Source organism: Hippocampus guttulatus, chromosome 21 (assembly GCF_054856545.1).
Source record: "Hippocampus guttulatus isolate MCC_2025c chromosome 21, RoL_Hgut_1.0, whole genome shotgun sequence".
NCBI lineage: Eukaryota > Metazoa > Chordata > Actinopteri > Syngnathiformes > Syngnathidae > Hippocampus > Hippocampus guttulatus.
In genome coordinates, this window is record NC_141281.1 from 12,431,598 (window position 1) to 12,455,120 (window position 23,523).

The 23,523-nt window shown below is 45.4% G+C and overlaps 1 protein-coding gene and 2 long non-coding RNA genes across 4 annotated transcripts in view; 1 reads left to right on the forward strand and 2 right to left on the reverse strand.

The window, feature by feature from the left end:
- LOC147187217 (uncharacterized) overlaps positions 1 to 9,830 on the reverse strand; it is a 32,028-nt gene extending 22,198 nt beyond the window's left edge. The window contains exon 1 of the long non-coding RNA XR_015099057.1: positions 9,701 to 9,830. This is a non-coding gene — a long non-coding RNA (uncharacterized LOC147187217). The remainder of the gene's footprint in view (positions 1 to 9,700) is intronic.
- Positions 1 to 23,523, forward strand: part of gyg1b (glycogenin 1b) — a 111,372-nt gene that overhangs the window by 40,093 nt on the left and 47,756 nt on the right. Inside the window, exon 1 of one of the 2 annotated variants that reach the window (XM_086102453.1) lies at positions 9,931 to 10,061. The exons of the other annotated variant lie outside the window; for it this stretch is intronic. The gene's annotated coding sequence lies outside the window, so the exon portion shown is untranslated. Of the gene's footprint in view, positions 1 to 9,930; positions 10,062 to 23,523 lie in introns of those variants that run through there. 2 annotated transcript variants of the gene reach the window in all.
- LOC147187218 (uncharacterized) lies at positions 15,275 to 15,742 on the reverse strand. Its single transcript, XR_015099012.1, has 3 exons — positions 15,712 to 15,742; positions 15,488 to 15,625; positions 15,275 to 15,387 (listed from the first exon to the last, which is right to left on the reverse strand). It is a non-coding gene; the product is annotated as an uncharacterized LOC147187218 (long non-coding RNA).

The following is a 23,523-nucleotide window of genomic DNA, read 5'->3' on the forward strand; positions in this document are numbered from 1 at the left end:
CACTGGTGTTTTTCTTTTCTTCAGGGTGAATGGATTCGACAAACATATAATGGTCCTCTAAACACAACAAAGAATTTGTAGCTGCTGCAAAACATGGAGGAGGCTCGGTTGTGTGTTGGGGCCGCTTTGTTCCTTCAGGCTTGAATCAGTACAGAGTACAATTATGTCTCAAAAGGCTTCAGTCATGATGGAGCAAAATGTGCGGATGAGTTTTAGAAGACTTGAAACAAGGCGGAAGCTCGTATATGTTCTGAGACCGCTTTGCTAAATCTGGTTTGGTTGGATGTCTTGAATCTGTACATTGGAACAAGAACATCTCAAGACCCACAACGTATTCTGAAGCTGCTCAAAAATGCTCAAATTCAGCTCGATTGTCGACATGCCGGTACCCTGGTTTAGAACAATTTCAATTTCTTTAAATAATTGATCTTTCAAGGCTCATCAATTCTGAAAAGCATCCACTGCGACCCCGGTTTGAATCCGGGTCATGGCATCAACTGGTGAAGATGCTACTGTTTCACTCGTCTGCCTCGTTCCTTTCCTACCTCCATTTTGGAGTAACAAACGTCAACCAAAGTGTGAACTTCCACCTCAGGGACATGAACAGTCACTATTGAAGAGTGAAAAACGGAAAACCCGAAAGCGATTGCCACTAGGGCTGCCACTATTGAATCTTTTTACAATTAATTTTCTTAACCCCTCGATTATTACATTACGTAATCGAGTAATCCGATGGATCAGCACCACTACTGTCCTCCGCCTCCGCCTCCTTTGCCCTTGGATGAATGGAAATAGGATAGGCTTGTCCAGGAACAAACCACCAAAGCTCAAGCCAGCCATGCTCTGGAAAGTCGACCATGTTGTGGTCTCACTGTAGATATACCCCAATCAAATGTGAATTAGTTTCCCTGAGGCATAATCACACAGGCTGAAATAATCCCATTAACGGCGCAGCTAAGCGGCGCAGTTCTAATAGCGTTTTATTGCCACACCACCTACGACGTCAAAGCGCTCGTTTGGCAGAGTCGTGTGGAACTGTCGGAACCTGCGCCTCTCAGCTTTTAATGGCAGCCCACTCAGGTCCTTGGAGGCGGACCGCTGTCGCTCAGCCATTGAGCGTACTTTATTGGGAAAGAGCGGGGGGAAGGTAATTGGCAAGCGGGCTCCTTTCTTTTGCTCGCACTTTCCTGATCTGTCGGTAGACCGGAGGCCTCTGCTGGGATTAAAGGAAGGTGGTTTTGGAGCAGCGAGGGTTACCTCGCCTTCACACATGACAGAAAAATCCTCATTCTATCAAGACGCCCACCCGGCAGTACCGCACTTCACAGTTTCTGAATTTTCAGCCGAGCCTCATTTAATGAAATGGGGACATCTGAGAAGGGCTTGGAACCTTCTTTTAATATCGAAGAATGGATTTGAATATTTTTAGTTTGACACGAAATGCAATTAATATACAGAGGGGACGCTTGTACTGGACAGTTGACATAGTGTTGGCATCAGGCCGAATCCTCCAAACTGATCGCTTTTTCCCAAGACAGCCCAAAAATGAAAAGCATTGCATTGTCAACGGGAGTACTTTCAACACTTCATTTAAAAAAAAAATTAAAAAAGCAGACATGCACATGTGGACTGACAAATAGTATAGAGTAGTGAAAAAAATATGACATTTCCCAATTTTGACCTGACGGCAGCAATGTAACAGGTGTGCACGCTGGAGGAAAAGCCCTCCCACTGCCACCTGCTGGAGACGCACCAGTTTTAAGAGGGTAATTACATAAATGTCATTTATTTTTGTTTTACTTTTGTTTTGGGAGCTATATTTGAGCCGCGCCCCAAGAATATAAAGGCTTTGTGAGGTGGTGTTTTACTCGTAACATCACCTCGCGTATCGCTCAGGCCGCTGAACTTGCTCGCGTACCTTCGGCAGGTATGAACTCAGCAGGGGTCAGGCTAGCCAAATTATTAGGAGGGGTGAGACGGGAGAGGGGTGAGTTAATGTCGCGCTTGGGGGAGATGCGCGCCTGTGAATGCCGATCGGCCTCCGTTTCCTCAAAGACCGCCGACCCCGACGCAGCGTGGTTACTTCTAATGCGTTTGTCGCCGGCGTGACGAGCGCCGGGCTTGCTTTCCCTTCGTTCATTTCTTCATGTGTTCTTAACCAAATCATTTGTAGCCTGAAGCGTTTGGATGGAAACAGCTGTTGCGGATAAAACCTCGTATTATGTAGCGGCAAAAATGAGCATTCGGATCATCGTATTGTTTGACTTTTAAGATGTGACCTCTTTAAATGGCCCGGAGAGAGGGATGATGTGATTATTTTGTTCTGACAAGGATGATGGATACACTGACAGAGCTCATTCCAGATGGCATCACTGATGCATTTTCAAAACCTGTACGTATTTCTTTTCCCGGCGTGTCGTTTTCCCCGTTTATCCCTGTCAATGATCGTCTGATGAGGTCCAAGGTGACATTCTGAAGATGGAATAAAAGCATTGCACCCCCGCCCCCAAACCCCCGTGAAAAAAACGCTCATAGTAAATCATCAAAATAGGATTTGCAATGGTATTCGCCTCGCCCGATGAGATCAAGCCGTCATTATTTCAAATTACATGAGCTTGACGAGACGGAGCCGCGTGGTTCGCTGCACAAGAGGAAGAAGGCTGTAACGGCACGCCGCTCAAAATATCTGCTATTGGAAACCTTTGCAAGTTGCACGCCAGAATGGAATCGCTTCTATGCTTTTATTCGAATCCAACAACTACAAAACTAATGTTTCGGACAAAGTAGACCTCTATAAGCTGGTTTAGTGGGAACGTTCTATTGCCAGCAGGCTTTTCCACAAAGTCTCTTAATGACTCTCCAGCTGCCACAAAATGCTGGGGCCAGAGTACTGACCGCAACTTTGAGAAGAGATACTGCAACTACTGTACTACTCATGAGTGGCTCACTGGTTTTGCTGCAATTCCAAATTTGAATTGCCACGGATGCAACAGCCAATTAAAAATCAAGATAAACCCGATACAATATTATATATTGTATTTTACAATATTACGAAACCAGATTTAGAGATTCGTATATCCTGTAGCTATGACTAGAAAGCAAAGGGTGGAGAGTGTCCGTTGTAGAAATCCACAAAGGTGATTAGTCATTGCCAAAGGTCACTCAAAATATCCACACTCTTCTTTTTTTTTTTACTGCTTGTTTGACACTTTTCGTGCTTCTTCTTTCAATGATTATAATAGAGTCCAGCATACTGTATCTATTTTGAGGAAAGACGCATTGTTTTGGGTTGATGCCCGAGAGAGAAGGTTTCCCTGCATGCCGAACATAGAGCTGAGCGTGATAACTTTTTTTGATGAGTGATGTGGTGGTCGGAGCACTCGGGGCAGTGACCCCCAAACTAGATGAGCGGTTGCGACAGATCCCGGGAGCAACATCGGACATCTCGGTCCAGAAATGTGCGGTGCTGGGAACAGCAAGGATACTGCGCAGAACCCTCAAGCTTCCTGGCCTCTGGTCGAGGACCCGAGCTGGATGAGGGACGGACACCGCCCGAGGGGTGAGACGAGGATTTTTACAATATATGCATTATATACATGTATTTATGTAATATTTTCGGGGAGTCTTTCCGATTAAAGTGGATTGAATAAATATCTCCATACATGGTGCTGTGATACAATTTCATGGATGGTACATTTTAAAGTGTGATGATTTGATCCAGTTAAATTCAAAGCAATTTTCCTATTCAATTCGCTTTTCATCACACCCCCTATGCGATACAATTTATTCCAGTTATTTTGGATTTCTTGACCATTTTTATCTTATGCGTCTTTTCAAGTAAGTGTTGATTGAAATAACGCTTTTTTTTGTAATTATTTGAAGCTGTGAAGATGCAATTTCAGTGTCGGGGAGGTGTCACGTGCAATGTCAACACGTGACACAGAAGATCTGCACCTTTGTTTTTGTCATTAAACTTGCAAAGTGGGAGAGGGGTTCTATTTCGCGCCTCCACTTGTGCGCCTGTCTTATTGAGCGACGGCTCATAATATGCAGAACGCCGCCGAGACCTCACCGTAGTGCAGCTGTACGAGATGTGCTAATTGAGTGCGCTAACAACTAAATCCCTCCGTTACATTGACGTGTCACCCAGAGAAAGTATAGCCTATCGCTCGAGCGCTTTTGTCACACTGGATTGTGTTGCCGGTTGTTTTCTTGTAAATGTGATGACTGATGAAAAGCTGTTTTTGTTGACTAATTCACATATATGTTTGTCAATAAATAAACAGCAGCGGTTGCAGTTCCATTTTAGACCTGTAGGCGTCGGTAGATGTCAAGTGTTCCAGACCGTCACAGCAAATCCAAACAAAAGAAAACTATCCGTTGCTGTTAAAAATATTCGAGAAGTGCCCAAACGAGATTAGTTTTATTATTTTTCATATATATACAGTATATATACAGTATATGTATATATATATTTTTTTTTTGCTGGTAATTTGGCATGCTTGAGTTGCCTTATAGATACCGTAAGAACAGCTCACAACTGACTAAAATGCAGTAAGGGGTCTGTTTTGCAGAGGATAAAGAATATATGCCTGTGAATTTTGTTACATTGTCTATCAACATGCAGTCATGATTCGGTTTAGGGACCAACAGGTGGCACTGTAGGGCTCCCCCGGCAGCTGCACACCTGTTGGTCCTAGGTAATTAGGGCCTTCAAAGGACTCCCAGCCCGAACACTCAGTGTCGGGTCATTGTTGCTCTTGGCTACTGTCATGTTTGTTCGTTGCTTTTTGATTGTTTGCTGTTGGCTTCTGTCATGTTTGTTTCAGTCATGTTTAGTTCATTCTTATGTTTTAGTCCTGTTTTGGTCATGTTTTTGTTATTGAGAGTTTTTAGTTTCTGCCATGGTGTTTGTTTGTCACTTTGGATTCGTTTTGTTTTCATGACTTTGTTTTGGATTTAGTTTTCTGTGTTTTATCAATACACTTCTTCAAATACACCCCGCTCCTCTCTCCTGCCGACTTTTTGGGGTCCACCACCACTTTGCAACGTGACACATGCGTTAGTGCATAAATATCTGTTGCTTAAAGGGTTAGAACACTGAGTCTCATTCGCTAGTCTGCGGTGTTTTGCATTGCGTCTTAGCATTCAGCTAGCTGAATTTGTATGTCAGTCGAAGTATTGCGTTTGTTTTAAATAAGTAACGTGTCGTTTTCTTTGATTTATATTACGTTTGACAGTGTACGTTTGCTTGCCGTTGGATTTGTATACGCTCGTGGAGTTTCGCAGTTCAAAAGAGTCTTTCAAACTTTGCCGACTGTCAAAACAAATCAGAAAGACATCGCTGGTATCGGGAGGAATGCTACAGCTAAAATGAAAAAAAAGAAAGAAAAATTCTTTGTTTGAATGGCAACAGGTGGATATGCAGGTTAATTGTACCTTCTGCCACCAAGTGGATGACCATTTAATTGTTTTGCTTGTCACTAAACATCGCTGGCATAGATAGATGAACAAAAAGAGATGATTTGTCGCAAATAAATAATCACGACGCACTAATTCTCTCAGCCATACCCGGCACAGACGATGTCTCGCCATTTCTCGTTTTGCGGGCAGCAGGACCCCTGTTTAGCATTCTGCTGCAAGGCGGCCAACCAGCCTCGTGCGTATTTGCGCTAACAAGGACGTTTCAGCGGATACGGCGCCAACGTCAAGAGATAAAAGTAAATATCTAGAGAGCCCCTTTAAAAAAATAAAACCTTTCTGAGAGGAGTAGGCCCTCGCTGCTTCAAAGGTAGCGGTGTGCAGAGTCCGCACGCACGTCTTGCCTTAATGACACACTTTGTGGCAAATCAGAGCACGTAGATATCGACAGAGCCGAGGCTTACGGGTCCGAATCTCATCAGGTTTTTCCTCTGCTGGAAAGATGCAAGTGTAGCTCTGGAAGATCTTACTCCGATTTAGTGCTGCACTATTACACTGTGGGTCTCCCGTCCATCATAGCAGCTGTCAGAATTTCTTTCAATGAGGCTTTTACTGAAACGCACTGAAAGTTTTTCAACACCCACAAAAATATCAAACATAAAATCCATAAAAATATCCTCTCTACTATATTGTGGTGTCTGTGTGTTACAATAGATGTGTGCCTTTAAGAGGCGGGGCCTGGTACGTTTGCATGGGACGTCAGTATCCGCGTGAGCGTCTCAGCGTAAGCAATGGCTGACAGCAGCCCCCTGCGTGAGGTGCTTCCTATGTTTGTGTTTTACTTATTTACGAATGGCATTTAATAAATGACTGACAATTATTGGAAGTCAATGCCAGAGTTTAATGCCTAGAACGGTTTGTGAAATGTGCTCATTTGTTTGCCCATGTGCGACGTCGCATGCTAGCGTGTCACTTAGGCTAGCATCTTATGTAGGGGAACCTCAGGTGAAGGTGGCTTGTTTGTGTAACATCGGTTCATGATGGTGTACTTTGGACATGCTAGATGTTTTGTTTTGTTTTTAACACTCGGTGCTGACTTCACATCTTTTGGCTGCTTATTCCGTTTGCGTGCAACACAATAACTAATTGCAGCTTCCCGTGTTAACTTTGAACTCTGCGGTCAATTACAAACTTGTTTTATTGGGGCACGTCATTCATTTCCGTATTTACGCTCTTCCTAAAATAGCCACCCTCTAGAAATAGTCAGGGTTCAATGTGAGATCCTTTTATAAAGCCGGTGCTTTAAATCAGCGGTCCACAAGCTTTTTTGCCCCACGGACCGGTTTAATGTCAGACAATGTTTCAAGGTGTGGCCGATTTTCTAAACATAATATAATAATAAACACAAATCATGACACTAGGAACGTCCTATATGGCCGCAACACTATCTGGTCGCTATGGTAATGTTTAAATGTGCCTTCAAAATAAGATAAAAAGTGCATGAAAAATACGATTCACCATCGCCGCATTTTATGCAGCGTGTGTATGGTGCGTGTGAATCTACCGTTGTGATAAATCCGTATTTTAAGTAGGACTCGTGATCCTGTCTATGAAATGCAGCCTTCTTTTTCTTGAAAGTCGTCGGCTCCTCTTCTGTCTCCTGGCTGGGCCTTTTCCCCTTTCCCAAAGAAACCTTCCCAAAGACCTTTGTTTTTTTTACTCATTTTGCTAGCTCCTGGGTTTCATTTTAGCGCTAACCTATCATGTGACCAAGAAACGCGCATTCACCTGCGCGAAGAGTGACATACTGTAGACGGATGTAACAGAGAATCCGGTCGTTTTTCAAAATAAAACTTTCTTTCAGATTCCGAAATACATAAAACGGAAGGATTGTTCTTATTCCTCCTGTGCGGCCCGCTACGAAATGACCCACGGACTGGTACCGGTCCGCAGCCCCAGGGTTGGGGACTGCTGCTTAAAATGACAGAGTTCCATGCTAATCAAGTCATGCTTCCACAGAATTTGTATTTAAAAAAAAAAATTAAGAAAGATCTCAATGGCAATTTTTTTTTCTTTTCTTCACCTTCCACAAGTGCGGTCCTCTCAATGATTCCTGATGCCTTTTATCTTGCACTCACTGTGTGGTCACCGAGGAAGAAATGCGGCAAAACAAATTTCATTGCAGATACAATAAGAGGATTTGCGACATATTCTATCCTTACCCCCCCCCCCCCCCCACCACCATCCCCTCCGCTGCTGCCGTCATCACTGGAAAACCAAACGATTCAAGCGCCGTGTGGCTACCAGTCAAGGGATTGTGACTAAATGCTTTAAAGAGGGGTTTGATCGGTTTTAAAAGGCCACATTTGGCCAATTAACTCTCAAATATCGTGGGAATAGCAATCATATTTCCACCAGCTCCAACAAGCCTCGTGCTTTGACTCCATTGTTCTCAAGAGTTCTTTCCATCCACGTTATCAGTCAGCTGCCTTAAAAAGGTTCTCGGTTTAAGCTCCTTATGCTCTCCCTCTCTGGGTTCAAATAGTTCTGTTATGTCTCGGACAAGCCGAGTTTAGTTTGGATCCTAAAGCGTAGACTTAAACAAGGTCTCTGTAGAAAAAAATATATATTTTAATGTACAAATCGCACCGATAAAGAGGGAACATAAAGCGCTGGTCACAACAAGGACCAGAGGGCAAAAACGAATAACAAAAAGCGCTTGCACAAAAGGCAAGGGAGAAAAATAAAGACCGCCAATACAAACAAAAAACAATGTATCAAAAATACACGCAAGAAAGCCCGATCACAAAACAAAATCAGTCCTGACTACACCATGGGTACCGAGAATACAAAAGCGAAACACGACGAGGTCTAAAGCCAACTAGTCAATGAGCAGAGGAACAGCAATGCAATAAACAATACTCCGACAACAGGTGCACGGCGGAGGAGTCCTTAAATACTGAGTCTACTGATCACAGATTGGCAGCAGGTGTGCACAGAAGTCCGCTCATGCCACCTGCTGGCCAGACCGAAAACACAACTGTGACAAGTTCAAAGCTTCAGAAGAACATTGGTTGGAAAAAAAAGCAAAACAAAACAAAGCTGTCTGAGTGCTTTCACTCAGTTGGAGCGACGAGGGTACCATGGCGATGGTTATTAAGTGGCCATTAGTCGACTTGTTCGGCAAATTGAGCCCTGCAAACAGACGGATCAAATTGTCATTTTCTTTCTTTGTGGTGTCAGGGTGGAGAGAAGCTGTTCCAAAAAATAAATAAAATTTGTGACAATGTAATTACATGCTCACGGGAAGCCCAGATGTACTTTAATTCGATAATGTCCATTTGTGAAGACAATCAAATCTTTCCAAAAAAACAAAAAACTGAATAGAAAGCCAATGAAAGAAATTTTGACCCTAATTGCCTGAAACAAAAGATTTTTCAAAGATGCCTTGGGGGCAGTTTGACGTACGGCGCGCGGCAGGCTTTTGACGAGTGCAAACCTTTTTAACTCGAGCCAGAGGACACTCGTTTCAAAACGTCCCTGGAAAGAGACAGATGGATTTCTTCAGTGTTGCACATTTTGTTTCACCGCAGTAGAACCAAATCAGAAAAATAAAAGCGAAGATTGTAGCTATTGACTGTTCGGTGAAAATGATTTACAAATGATCGGAATTTGACCTTCTTTATACTTTAAAAGAGGGGCGTCAAACTTTTTTTTGTCGCGGGCCACTTTGGAGTTGCGTCTTCCGTCGGAGGGTCGTGACGACAGAAACCGAATAAACGTTTTGTCATCACTTCGTATTATTACTTGAAGACGCTTTCTAGTTTTGAAATCAGTCAACTATTTGTTGTTTGTTCAATTCACGTTCAAGTAAGTGTAAACAGGGTAGCGAAATTATTGCAAAATCGGGCCACATAAAATGATGTGGCGGGCCGAATCTGGCCCCCAGGCCTTGAGTTTGACACCAGTACTTTAGAACGTGCATGTCCAACTGTGAGATGATTTTTGCTTTTTGATCGATCGAGATGGTGGAACACTATTTTGTTTGACACTGAAAATTTTAAAGAACCGTGAGGTGTCAAATTTTTTTCAATCCTGCATTTTACACCTACAGAAAGCAAGAACTGTAGTTTTATTTTCTATGAGGGTCTTTGGCTCTGATTATTGATATTTATTTTGAGATGCTGTTCGTCACGTATGTTGGTATGGAAACCCCCCCCCCCCCATGGAATTTCTACTTCGCGGATTTCAGTAATTGCAGGGGTGGTCTGGAACATACCTCCCCGCGATGGATTTTTGCAAGTCGGTCCGCATGCGCCTCCGTTGCGTGCCACCCGCCGCTTGCTCCTTCGCCACCGCGTCGTCAACACAGCTCCCGCTGCCCCGGAAGAATGAGCGGCTTAGCCGACCGACTCTGTTCCCCGCGACCCAGCACGGCGTCCACATAAACGAGACAGTCAAATGGGATTAGATGTCGGGAACATGGAGGTGTGTTTTTCCCGTGTTTGTGTGAGGGCAGAGCAAGCAACACGAGTTTGTGTTTGGAGCCAATTTGGAAGTCGCGGAAAGGTGCTGGGCCCCCGCTTTGGCGGCTGTGTCCCTGCAAACAACAAGACGAGGCTGCAGGAGATTTGAAAGAGGTGATTCATCACAATAAGATTTCGGCTGGAAAAAAGCTTGTTGGCGTTTAAGCTTTATTACTCGGCACTCAAATGCCAAGAGACATTTTCGCGTTTTCTGACATTTTGGGAAAACATGCTTGATGGAAGTCATTGGCTCTCTTTTTGGGTTTGCTTAGTTGAGTGTTTGGGGTGATATTTGATTCATTACTGGAAACACCCAAAGTTGCTGTTAAGATTTTTTGCAGGTCGCATATATCAAAATCGGGAGGTCTTCATATATTGGTTATGGAGATGTACAAAGGTTGATTTGTTTTGATCATTTTCCAGATGTATGCATGTTTCGGGTACCAAGAGGTGTTCCAACGTTGTTGTGAAGTTGGAGGAGTATGTGCAATTGACAAACGGTGCCCTAATTATATTATGATGTCGACGCAGGCCGACCTTTTTGGGATTTTTTTTTTTCCAGAGGTATGCCATTGAACGCTGTTCTCCCTACTTGTCACAATGCTGCTCTTGTGTGTCTCCAGCAGGTGGCAGTGGAGGGCCTTCCCTCCAGCGTGCACACATGCTGTCAACGTGTTGATTTGTCAGCCAAGTATTTAAGGACTGCCATGATTCCATGTCTCTTGTCGGATTATTGACCTTGTTGCTGCTCTTGCTCAAGTGTTTGTTTTTCGATCTCTCATCATCGTTTTTACGCTCTGGCCTCCCGCTTTGGAAGTATTTATTTTTGACCATATCTTTTGACCAGCGATTTCTGTTTGTACTTTGACGGTGCGCTTTTGTATTGAATTAATATTTTTGGACGGACTTTTGTTTGTGTCTACGTTTATGGGTTCCGGTCGCCATTCCGTTGGTTCTCAAACTCTGTCACAACTATATATTTTACATATTTCAGTAAATAAGTAAGGGGTCCGGTTTCCTTCCCCGTTCCAAAAACATGCCTGGCAGGCTGATTGAACACGCTAAATTGTCCCTAGGTGTGAGTGCGCGTGGTTATTCGTCTCTGTGTGCCCTGCGATTGGCTGGCAACCGGTTCAGGGTGTCCCCCGCCTACTGCCCGAAGATGGCTGGGATAGGCTCCGGCACCCCCCGCGACCCTAGCGAGGATTAAGCGGTTCGGAAAATGAATCAATGAATGAATATTTCAGTAAATAAGGGGTGCTACAACTCTGTCACAGTTCTGTCATACTCTACTGTAGATTATTTTTCTGTCTTGACTGTCTTACATGGTTCACTAGTGTGTAAATTGGGCGTCAGAAACCAGTAAGCGATTTTCCGACAGCACAGATGCTTCGCAATCTGGAAGCCCTGCCAAGCTAAAAATAGGACAATCTCATTGTGGCCATCTTAACCTTGGCCCCAAGTGTAACAAAGATCCTGAGTAGGGATGAGGAAAAAAAAGTGAATGAGGCGTTTGACTTTTATTGCATCCCCCTCTCCCCCCAACATCTCGTTACGGCATGTGATGGGGTTTCTGTCTGTATCAGATTGGATCGGGCTGACAAATATAAGCGCCTCATCCAACCCTCTGGAGGACAGTGCACCCTGGGTGAGCTGGAACTTTCTGACTCCCTTTTCTGTCCCCCCGCCGCTGACAAACAAATTGATTTGACGAGGGATGCCGGCTGGACTCTGCTAACACTCAGCGACAAAACGCTAATTCAGAATGATAAACCAGCTACAAGCCGCTCGCTGGCTAACTGTGGATTTTGTGAGGGTTGTGTTATTTTACCCAAGGTTGGATTCATTATTTTAATGCGGCAGAACCCTTTGCTGAACCCTTTCATGCGCCCAGTAACCTGACAACAATGATAAGCTGTCCACTGTCGTGACCGCTGTCCCCGATAGGGTTAATGTCACATGTTCGAAAAAGTTTGTGGTCATGGGAAATGGTTGCGTGAGGAAGGGCAGACTGTGCCAATGCGAATAACTTGCCGTGCCAGGGGAAACTTTTGTCTTCTTACAATATGTTGGAAATAAAATTTCAATTATTATTATTATTATTTTAAACCTCAGCTTTAGAGGTGACCTGGTCGCCTTCGATGCTTTCACTCTTCACTATGGGTCATTTTTACCTCTTGTTGCATCAAAATCTGACCCAATGTAATGGGTTCTATTCCTCATGCCCCCCCCCCCAAACAAAAAACTGAGCAAATGGCTTGAATGATGATTTTTTTAAGAGTTCTTCTCTACCAGTGAAGAAGATGGTATGGGAGGTAAATCAAAGGGAGACAGAACGCCGGGTTGATTCCAAATAGATTCAAAAATAGACATGGTGGAAATTCAGACGTAGTTGACATGATCATTGAGGAACTGGCTAATTACTTTGTCATTGACTTTTCTGTCGCTTGGATTTTTGCATATGGTTTATTTATTTAAGTACAGCATATATTTATTTCATTGGGACAGCGCACATTAATCAACACAAGACTAAACGGTGTAAATGCGCCAGACCTAGCATAAATGCTACTAGCCGTAGTCCCAATAGCATAGATGTGTTCTGTTGAAGCTTAAATTGTTAGCGGGCTAACTATTCTTAAATCGATAAATTACTCTTGACAGCCCAACCAAATATTTTATACATTCCTGTGAGAAAATGTCTTCCACAAACCAGATAATGATTCAGTCCCCGGTCAAAGAATCACGCAACAGATTTCACTTAAATAACCTGCGTATTCAACAAAAGTCAGTGTAGCTATGCTTACCTTTTGGCTTTGGCAGATCTTCCTCCTTTTGTGGTTGAGGAACTTGGTGTGGGGGCGGTTATCATGTAAATGAGACCCACTTGAAGTTAACAAATGCAAGAACGGCGTTTTCAGAAAGCGGTAGATCTACACGCTTGTTTAATTTCACACTTGGGACCCCCACTATTTGTAAACAAGCCATTAAAAAGTGTCTCTTCCCAAAACTTTTTTTCGGCTTACGCATGTCAACTATGACTAAGGCAGATCACATTTTGACACCAAATTCACGTTTAAGTAGGAGGAAGATGATTGACTGTTTGGGGCCGCCGCATCTCACCTGCACAAGGCTGACAGTTCACTCGGGATTGAACTAGGTCAATCCCGAAATCTACGCTGGCACCCTTCATTCCCAGAAACTGTAGAGTGGACTCATGAACACTGAACGCCACTGGGCCAGTACAATTTGGAATTGAACCCAAATCTTTTATTTTGGGCGTGGGGGTGAGGGGGAGGCGCCCCTGCTAGCTAACAATTGGAAATTCTACTGTGCTAAAGCTCTTTGGGAAGAGTCATCATTTATTTCAAGAGAATAGAAATGTAAATGTCGGGACTGTACATGATAAAAGAGGCTTTATGGGGTGGGGCGGGGAGGGGGGGGGTGAAAAAAAACAAACGGCTGCCAGTGTAATCGATGGTGTTTTGGCGCCTGTTTCTCATTTAGCATCACAAGCCAGGCAGCGAGTATCGATCCAAAACAAGAGCGCGGGGGAGCGGCGGGGGCATCCTTAAATCTATTTCATATTTGGTATTTCCACCTCATTTGCAGCTTGTTGACGCTGTGAACTAGATACTTCTTCATTATCTCTCGAAAGAAAAAGTTTACTTCTACTTGGGGGGCTTGTACTGAGGATGAAGTACTGATTTAACTGCATATGTCAATTTGACGGCTGAACTGCACATCTTAACTCATCACAGCATTTCGAATGGATCCCTTTCGGCATGCCGTTCCACTTTATGTATGCATTTACTGACCTTTCGGGGTTTTTTTTATATATCATTGCTGTTTTAGTAGATTTAGCAAAATCACTTCGGAAATGAAAACACAAAAATACAAATGAAATACAACACACGATACATATCTGTAAATAAAAATGTCTTTTTTTTCTGAGAAAAATCGCATGGTAACATATTGAAACACACATTTGGAGTTGTCTCTTTTTCCCCATTAGGCTTTTTCTAGTCTCACTCTGTCATGATTCGGTTTAGGGACCAACAGGTGGCACTGTAGGGCTCCCCCGGCAGCTGCACACCTGTTGGTCATAGGTAATTAAGGCCTTAAAAGGACTCCCAGCCCAAACACTCAGTGTCGGGTCATTGTTGCTTCTTGCTGCTGTCATGTTTAGTTCATTGTTGTGTTTTAGCTTCAGTCCTGTTTTGGTCAGGTTTTTGTTACTGAGAGTTTTTAGTTTCTGCCATGGTTTTTGTTTGTTACTTTGGACTTTGTTTTGGATTTAGTTTTCTTTGTTTTAAATACAATACTTCAAATACACCCTGCTCCTCCCTCCTGCCTGCTTTTTGGGGTCCACCACCACCTCGCAAACGTGACAGAATGACCCGACCACCTGGACCCCGCAGGTACTAAGGACTGGTCCCTATTCCACCATGTGCCTGGCGGAGCGCGTCACCCTTTCCCCTTTCAGGCAGCGCTGGTGATGCGGCTGTCCTGTTTTCGTCTCGTCAAGCGCATCTACGGTGGGCCGAGCCCCGTCCGCGTCCACGTTGAGCCGAGGCTCGTCACGTGTCTGTTGGAGCTGAGTCACAATCACGTCGACGACGAGCCGTGCCACGTCCACGCCCACGTCAGGCCGAGCCCCTGTTCACGTCCGGCTGTTCCATGTCGCCCGTTACGTCGAGCTCCGTCCACGTCAGGCCACGCCCAGCCAAAGGATTGCCGTCGCTTTTGTTCCTGTTCCCTGGCGAGGTGAAGGTCACCGTCGCTTTTGTTCCTGTTCTCCGGCAAGGTAAGGGTTGCCATCGCTTCTTGTTCCTGTATTTCGGCGAGGCGAAGGTCGCCGTCGCTTTTGTTCCTGTTCTCCGGCAAGGCAAGGGTTGCCGTCGCTTTTGGTTCCTGTTCCCCAGCGAGGCAAGCCTTTTGGACAACTTTGGGACGTCTGGGATCCGTCCCTTGAAGGAGGGGTACTGTCATGATTCGGTTTAGGGACCAACAGGTGGCACTGTAGGGCTCCCCTGGCAGCTGCACACCTGTTGGTCCTAGGTAATCAGGGCTTTAAAAGGACTCCCAGCCCGAACACTCAGTGTCGGGTCATTGTTGCTCTTGGCTACTGTCATGTTTGTTCGTTGCTTTTTGATTGTTTGCTGTTGGCTTCTGTCATGTTTGTTTCAGTCGTGTTTAGTTCATTGTTATGTTTTAGCTTCAGTCATGTTTTTGTTATTGAGATTGATTTGTTATTGATTTCAAGAAAGAGAGAGGCTCGCATTACATCGCAGAACTGCGTTTCCTCCAAGAGACTTGAAGAAGCCTACCGGGCGGCCAAGAGTGAAGCACAGAGAGAGATCCGGAGGATCCAAAATCAATGGTGGGTCAACTTTGCCCACCAAATGCAGAGTTTCGCTGACCGTCACGATACCAGATCCTTCTTCGAAGCAACGAGGAAGATCATCGGTCCGGCTCGCAGTGCTCCAATGGCTGTGAAGGTAAAGGACGGCACAATCCTGCAGGAAAAGGAGGCTACTCACCAGCGATGGAAGGAGCATTTCATGGAGCTCCTGAACCGTCCGACATGCGCAATAGACGGCTTCCTCGATCCTGTCCCCCAGCTCCCCGTGCAACACTGGATGACGGAGCTGCCGACTCTCCGGGAGATCTCCGGAGCCCTGAGGAGGATGAAGAAGAACAAAGCTGCTGGAGTCGACAACATCCCCGTAGAACTTTTACAAGCTGAGGGTGCACATCTCCTCACCCGCCTCCACACCTTCATCCTTCAATGCTGGGCCGAGGAGAAGGTGCCTGGGGAACTGAAGGACTCCGTCATCGTCACGATATTCAAGAAGGGCGACAAACTCGACTGTGGAAACTATCGTGGAATTTCCCTGCTGTCAACTGCTGGAAAACTCGTCTGTCGTATACTGGCCGACCGACTCACCTGTCTCGCTGAGCGGGTTCTTCCGGAGTCCCAGGCGGGCTTCCGTCCAGGAAGGGGAACCGCGGACATGGTGTTCTGCGCCAGACAGCTCCTGGAGAAGTGCCGGGAGCAGCGGAGGGAGTTCCACGCCATCTTTTATGATCTGGCCAAAGCGTTTGATTCTGTGCCCCGAGCAGCACTCTGGAAAGTGCTGGAACGTCAAGGCTGCCCCCCCCAAATTCATATCCCTCATCCGGATGTTTCACGACGGCATGAAGGGTTGCGTCCTGACTCGGGGCGAAATGACTCTCCCATTCCCGGTTCGGACCGGAGTCAAACAGGGCTGCACGGTGGCGCCGACGTTGTTCTGCCTCTACATCGCCGCGCTCATCCACCACGTCACCCCTGTCCAGGAGCACGGAATCACTCTACGCTACCAAACTGAAGGGTCGCTCTTCAACCTCAGCCGTTTGAGGAGCAGGCGGGGGGCCATGGTCACGACCGTCAGCGAACTCCAGTACGCTGATGACAATGCTGCGGTCTCCAACTCTTCCAGGGGCCTCCAGCTCATCGCGGACGGCTTCGCCGCGGCGTACAGGACCTTTGGCCTCTCCGTCAACACCAAAAAGACAAAGACCCTCCACCTGAACCATCGTCCACCCCAAATCACCATCGACGACGAACCCATCGAGCAGGTCTCGGCGTTCCCTTACCTGGGCAGCATTATCCAGTAGGACGCCGGCCTCACGGAGGACCTCACTTACCGTATCCAGGCAGCCCACACAGCCTTTGGACGCCTCGGTCGTCGGGTCTTCTGGAATCACTCCATTTCCACCAACACGAAGATCATGGTGTACAAGTCTGTCGTCCTCCCGACCCTTCTCTATGGCGCCGAATGTTGGACCCTCTATCGGACCAGCATCAAGAGGCTCGAGAGGTTCCACCAAGGACGACTCCGATCTCTCCTCAACGTTTCCTGGGAGGAGAGAGTGACCAATAATGAGATCCTCACCCGGGCCGGCCTCACGAGCATCGAGGCCATGATCACCCTGGCCCAACTGCGGTGGGCCGGCCACGTGCAGCGGCTGAGCGACGACCGTCTCCCGAAGCAGCTCCTCTACGCGGAGTTGCTGGAGGGCACCCGTCCTCGCGGTGGCCCGAAAAGACGATTTAAAGACCAGCTAAAGGGTCATCTTCAGCGGTGCCGGATTCCCCCGGCACAGTGGGCTGACCTGGCCGCGGATCGGGCGGCCTGGCGTGGGGCTGTGCGGGGCGGGGTCCTCGAGACTCGACGCGTCGCTGCGGAGGAGGACCGGCGAGCGCGGAGGAAGGACAGGGCCCGGCAACCGCCCGGCCCCCCAACCCACTTCTGTCAATCCTGCGGGCGGGGCTTCCGGGGAAGACTGGGCCTCCACAGTCCTCGGAGACACAAGCACCAGGAGCCGTCTCCTTGTCCTGAGGGCCGCATTCCTCGATAACGAGGGCCTTCACCGTTTGTTTCAGTCATTATGTTTTAGCTTCAGTCCTATTTCGGTCATGTTTTGGTCACGGTTCTGTTTTAGCTTCACTTGTTATTTTTGTTTGCTACTTTGGACTGTTTGTTTTTGGATTTAGTTGTCTCTGTGTTTTATCACTACACGTCTTCAAGTACACCCTGCTCCTCCCTCCTGCCTGCTTTTTGGGGTCCACCACCACCTCGCAAACGTGACGCACTCAGGGGTGTACTCACTTTTGTGATAAGCGATTATGTCATCCATAAAATGGCTGCGTGTTGGATTATTTTCAGTTGACACTGACCACTTGACAATTCAGCAAAATAATTTCTGTGCCGTTCCATGAAGAATATAACATTTTTACAAAAATGTCAGGGGTGTATTCCTTTTTTGGGAGATACTGTATGTAGATTTTTGATTAGTTTTGACGAATAAAATAACTGAATTCGTAGTCATTTAAAAAATATATATTCTTGTTCGGGAAGTAACTTCATCTGGACATAATCGTACTAACTGCATTATTCGTGCGAGCGGCATTAAACACCCCCCGCTGTGCCGTCTTATTGGAATCATCATGAAAAGTGATTTTTGCATATGAGCTATTTGTTGTGTTTTGTCGATGCTAATGTGCGCCTGCTGTTGTAACGGTGTTTACAGTCAGTCACAAGCAGTCCCTATTGTGCTAGCGTTGTCACATTTACAAGCTGGAATCCAAACACCTGCAGAAGCATACACACTTGTATATATGGAGAAAAAGAGCTTGTCATATATTTCAATTCCCCCTTTTGCAAGAGGAATAATTAACAGGCCGGTTTGATTCATTTGACTGTGGAAAGTAGAGAGGAAGCGCTCTCTTCAAAAGGTTCGTTTGATCCGTGACGAGGTGAGCGGGAGACGGGTGGCACGGTGGCAATGCCGCGTGATTATGGCCTGCGGACATCAGCTCGGAAAGATGGATGGCGGCTGTCAGCCACCTCGGAAAGATCGTTTGATTTGATGCCGCAGAGGAGAAAGAGAAGTTGCCCTCTTAATTTGCTTGAGCTCTCACCCCCACTCCCGATATGTCGACTTCAGCTTTGTATCCCGCGATTAGTTGGGGAAAGTACAGTAAGTAGTTTTAAAGTTAAAAAAAAAAAAAAAAGAGGCTTCACGCTGTTTTATGCCACTCCCAGTTGTTTACTGTCCAACTAAAAATAAAAACTAGGATAATTACACGTTGCAGGCGTGGTTCAGTGGTTAGCGCGTTGACCTCACAGTGCACAGGTACTAAGTTCAATTTCAGCTCCGGCCTCCCTGTGTGGAGTTTGCATGTTCTTCCTGGGCCTGTGTGGCTTTTCTCCGGGTACTCCTGTTTCCTCCCACATTCCAAAAACATGCATGGCAGGCTGATTGAACACTCACAACTAGGGACAATTTGAGTCTAAATTGTCCCAAGTTGTGACCGCGAGCGCAGATGGTTGTTCGTCTCTGTGTGCCCTGTGATTGTCTGGCAACCGGTTCAGGGTGTCCCCCGCCTACTGCCCACAGACAGCTGGGATAGGCTCCAGCATCCCCCGTGACCCTTGTGAGGATAAGCGGATCAGAAGAAGGATGGATGGTATTACATGTTGCGTATTTAAATCAAGCACATTGCTTCGCCGTATGTTTGCTAGCTTAATGCTAATGCTATCACCAAATGGGAAACGTGTATATAATCCTTCAAGCCACAAATATAGGACTATCAATGTGAGATAATAAATACGGCCACTGTCACAGATTCGTCCATATCTTTCTGACCCGCATGTACACTTTTGCCATCTTTCCTTTTAATACTGTCCCCTGGTGGCCAAGGCAGGCAACAGCACAATGGCCATTCAAATGATTCGTTTGAATTCAATTGAATGATATCACTACTGTATTTATTTATAAAATACAATCATACAGAGTGCTATTTTTCTCATTAAAAAAACGCACCTGACATTTAATTTTTTTTGTACAGCTGAACTGTATTAATAGCATTTGCATTCATTTCGATAAGGCAAGATGTTTTGAGATTCGAGTATTTTGAGGCGCTGCTCTACTTGATGGCTCCGCCCCTAGTCGTCCCGGTAACAACATCCTTACTCTCTATTGACTGTAGTCTCCCACTTGTAAGCATGCTAATTTCAGCAAATGTTTCATGCTTGAAAGGGGGGGGGGGGTATTTTGACAAAAGCATGTCACAGACATGTTCATAAAACACATCCGTGCTGTTTTAAATTGTATTTAATTCCATCATATCTCTCCTACTTCCTAATACTTTTCTCGTAGGTAGATGCAAAATCCCGTTTGTTTGGACCTCTCCTGGTTGGAGCAATTTTGTGCAAGGAGGGGAAACAGAAAATCATTACGTAGCTTAAAAAAAGAAACTTAAGTGAATTACAGTAATTATGTAATGTTTGTTCTTGGTCAAACTAAGTGTCTTTACTGGCTGTTATTTATTTCCTTAATAGGGGCATTCATCTCCCAAGGTCCCTCAGTGGATACTAGAAACATCCATAAACGGGCAATCTATGTATTGAGCAGCGGACGTGGAAAAAAAATAAATGTAGATTGCTTTTACTTTTTTCTCACGGAGTAACTTAATGTAGTCCATAAAGGGTCCTCGGTATGTTTTGCTCATTCGTGGGATTGCATCGTGGAATATCGCTCTTTGACTTTTTATGATGTTATAGAGCAGATCTTGTTAGAGCACTTAAAATAACCTACGCCCCCCCCCCCAAAAAAAAAATCCATCCGCCTTCTTGTCTGGAGTAGTCTGCAAAATCAATGGTGTTCTTGCCGTAACGAGAAAAAAGAAAATTGCACCCAGCAAATTGCACGTTTGAGCTCAACCGCTTTCACAAACTCTGTTTGACTTTTCCATTAAAACAAAGAACCTTGCGTGAACACAAATCTTTGCTTTCGGTAAGTACAATCCTGTCACATGCTGTAGCCTAAATTCATCCACCTCAAAAAAAAAAAAAAAAGTGAATGTTGCATCAGAAATTCATTGATAGAAATTAGCTAAGAATGGCCCATGTGGAAATTATTTATGTATATGTATGACTGAGGCCTTGCTTCAAGTAGAAAAGTCCCTTTTATGCAGTTATATTCAATTGTTAAGCTCACCTAATGCGTCCAGATCTCAAATTTATGTTGCATTCAATTCAATACCCATTACCCGATTCGGTCCATTAATGTAACACTCTGCATTAGCCGTTCCAACTTTCATGCTATCTTCTCCTCTTTAAACATAACAATGCGAGAAATAAAGTTTGTTGCAATTTTATTCGCCCCCCTCTCTGCCAAATTCGTGTTCTAGGTTTGAAGGTGAGAGCATCGTAAAAGTGACACCATTGCAAAAGTCAACACACCTTGGAGGCTATTTAGGCCTAAAATATTGCTAATGTCGGGTGGCCCCGTGGTCGACGTGGTTAGCGGAGGGGTGTCAAACTCATTTTTGTCGTGGGCCATATTTTCAAAGTCAACAACGGTTTATTCAACTATTGTTTAAGTTACTATACTGAGGGGTTTGGTTACAAGAAAATGCTTACAATATGTCTCTTATTTATTACATATGCTAATTTTAAATTTTGCTAGAGATTTTAGCAAGCATCATGGAAGTTGACATGTTTGATTTGCTTTCGCGGGCCACATAAAATGATGTGGTGGGCCAGATTTGGCCCCCAGGCCTTGCGTTTGACATCGGTGGCTTAGCGCGTCCGCCTTACAATGCGGAGGTGCGGGGTTTGATTTCGATTCCTGTGTGGCGTTTACAAAAATGGAATCCACCTTGTAGGACTCAAAACTGTTACTGCTTCATATTGAAGTGTAAAACGGCTTTGCACAGCACATTTGTTCACTTTCCGCAATGAGACAATTTGGGGGGCTCTCCGTGGTGGTGCATTTGCCTCGGTTACACCGGTGGATTGCCATCTCTCGCTCTCTCTCTCTCTCTCTCTCCCACATATGCATATCATACTTGTTTCAAGGAAAGTCACTCACCATTGAGTCGTATTATCGTGTCAATATTTTAGCTTCAAAAGAAAGTAGGTAATAAAATGCCACGTATTGAAAAGTTGTTGTTTGAAAGTAGTTTGCCCGGCACTCTGCCCGACTTTGACGGAAATAATGAGTACTAGATTAATAGCAACAAAATTGATTGTTGCGAAAATTGCCTGTGCGGAAAAGCGGCATTGGTGAAGGTCAACTGAAAACATTTCATGGAATTGTTAGTCTCTTGTCCTCGGGGCTCACAAACATTGCCTTTAAGTCTGACTGCAGGTTTAATTTGTCAAATGGGTCGCTCGCAGTGAATCATTGTCCGAGGTCTGCGATTTGGCCTGGTGTTTAAAAAAATATATAAATATAAATCAAAATGGAAAAAACAGCATGTGATTAAACGGGAAGTGTGACATAACTCATGTTTAATGGTAGAAAAACAGCGGGCCAGCGTGTTGGCACGAGGCCCGCGTGGGCAAACATAAATCCTAACTCCCCACAGATGTTGCTTGTAAAAGGTCAGTACGACTTTGAGTCATGGCGCCGCGTTGAAATCAAAAGGCAGAAGGGGCCTAATTTGTCAGTTTCATATGACGGTCGCATGGCGGACCAAAATTCAGACCCCCCACTGCCCCCCCCCCCCGCCCCCCAAAAAAACCCCAAGCACAATCTATGATTGCCCTTCGCAGGAAGGCTTATTCTTTATCCGCGGCAGACATGTCTTGAACCTTTTCACCATTTCACTGTGTTGATGAAACTTGCTAAATCCAATTCAGGAAGTGTAAAATACAAGCGGCCGAAATGAGCATTCTCCGCAGGATGTCCAGGTTCTCCTTCTCAAGATCAGCTGAGAAGCTCGGTCATCCGGGAGGGGCTCGGAGTTTTGAAAACATTCAAAAATGATCGTGTCACGCAGGTGAAGACAATGCCTGATTTCTGGCGGCGCAAGCTTATCAATTCCATGCAGGCCATTTTGCACCATGATAAATACAATGTGCCCATTAAGTCACTTCATCGTTGGCTGACAATCGTGCCTTAAAGGAGAAGTAGTGCCACCCATATGGCGTAAAATCCACTTTCGCTTCGGGTTTTTGCTGAACGTGACCGAAAAATGACAACAACTCTTTGTTGGGAATAATCCATTTTTCCCTTAGAGGCTGCGTTGAATAATTCCGTTTTTCGGAGAGTGGGTTAAAAAAAAAAATCATGCCTAAAGGAATCTGATCAAATTGTCTTTTCTCTCGTCATTTAAAGAGTGACCAAATATACGTCGACAATCAGCATTGTGCATTTTTTGCAGCTGGGCTAATTGATTATGAGGAGATCGCCACGTGCATATGCTGCGCCTCAATGCCGCAAAGGTCTAAACTGTATCATGGAAATGATATTTACCGTCCCGCCATGCATCGGAGGAGCTGAAAGGATGTTGGGAAATTACATTACGGCGGCAGAAAGAAAAAAATATGATCCCAATTGGCTTCACTGCGCGCACATTTCCTCCTCTAAATGACCGAATCATGATGTGAGCGTTCACTTAATGTGAGAGGCAATTTATTCGTTCACTTTGCGTGAGGCTGGCGTCCAAACGGGAAGGACGCCGGGAGAGCACAAGTGACAGGACGAGGGACGAGCATCCGACGATAACATTTGCCTTAATCGTCGATGGGACGTTCCGTTCCTGCGCTACTAGCGTAAAGCTGAATTTGATGGGCTAACCTCTGAACGCTATTCTTAAGTCACATGTCTTGTCATGTATTAGTAAGCACTGTAGGAACACGCGCAAAGGTACGTAGGGGAATAGGTATGCCCGAGTATGTGTGTGGGTGTATGTACGTATATGTAGATGTGAAATGCAACTAGGCGTTTATGCTTTAGAGTATACGTGAGTCAATGAGTACGTATGCCCGTTCGTGTGTGTATACATAGATATGACCGGGGACGCTCGGACTCCTGTGCATAAATGTGTTTGGGGGAGCGACAACTAACCGAGGGCCCTCTACAAGGGAACCGTAGCGGAGGCTTCCCCTCCGAGCCAGCAGAAGATCCTGGCTCTTTTGGGGTCGAATTTGAGACCTCGCAGCGGAGTGTTTGCTCGGCGGAACTTTCGCCAGTTACTGAGTTTGTTCTTCTCAGATCTTGTTCTATTTTTGTTTTT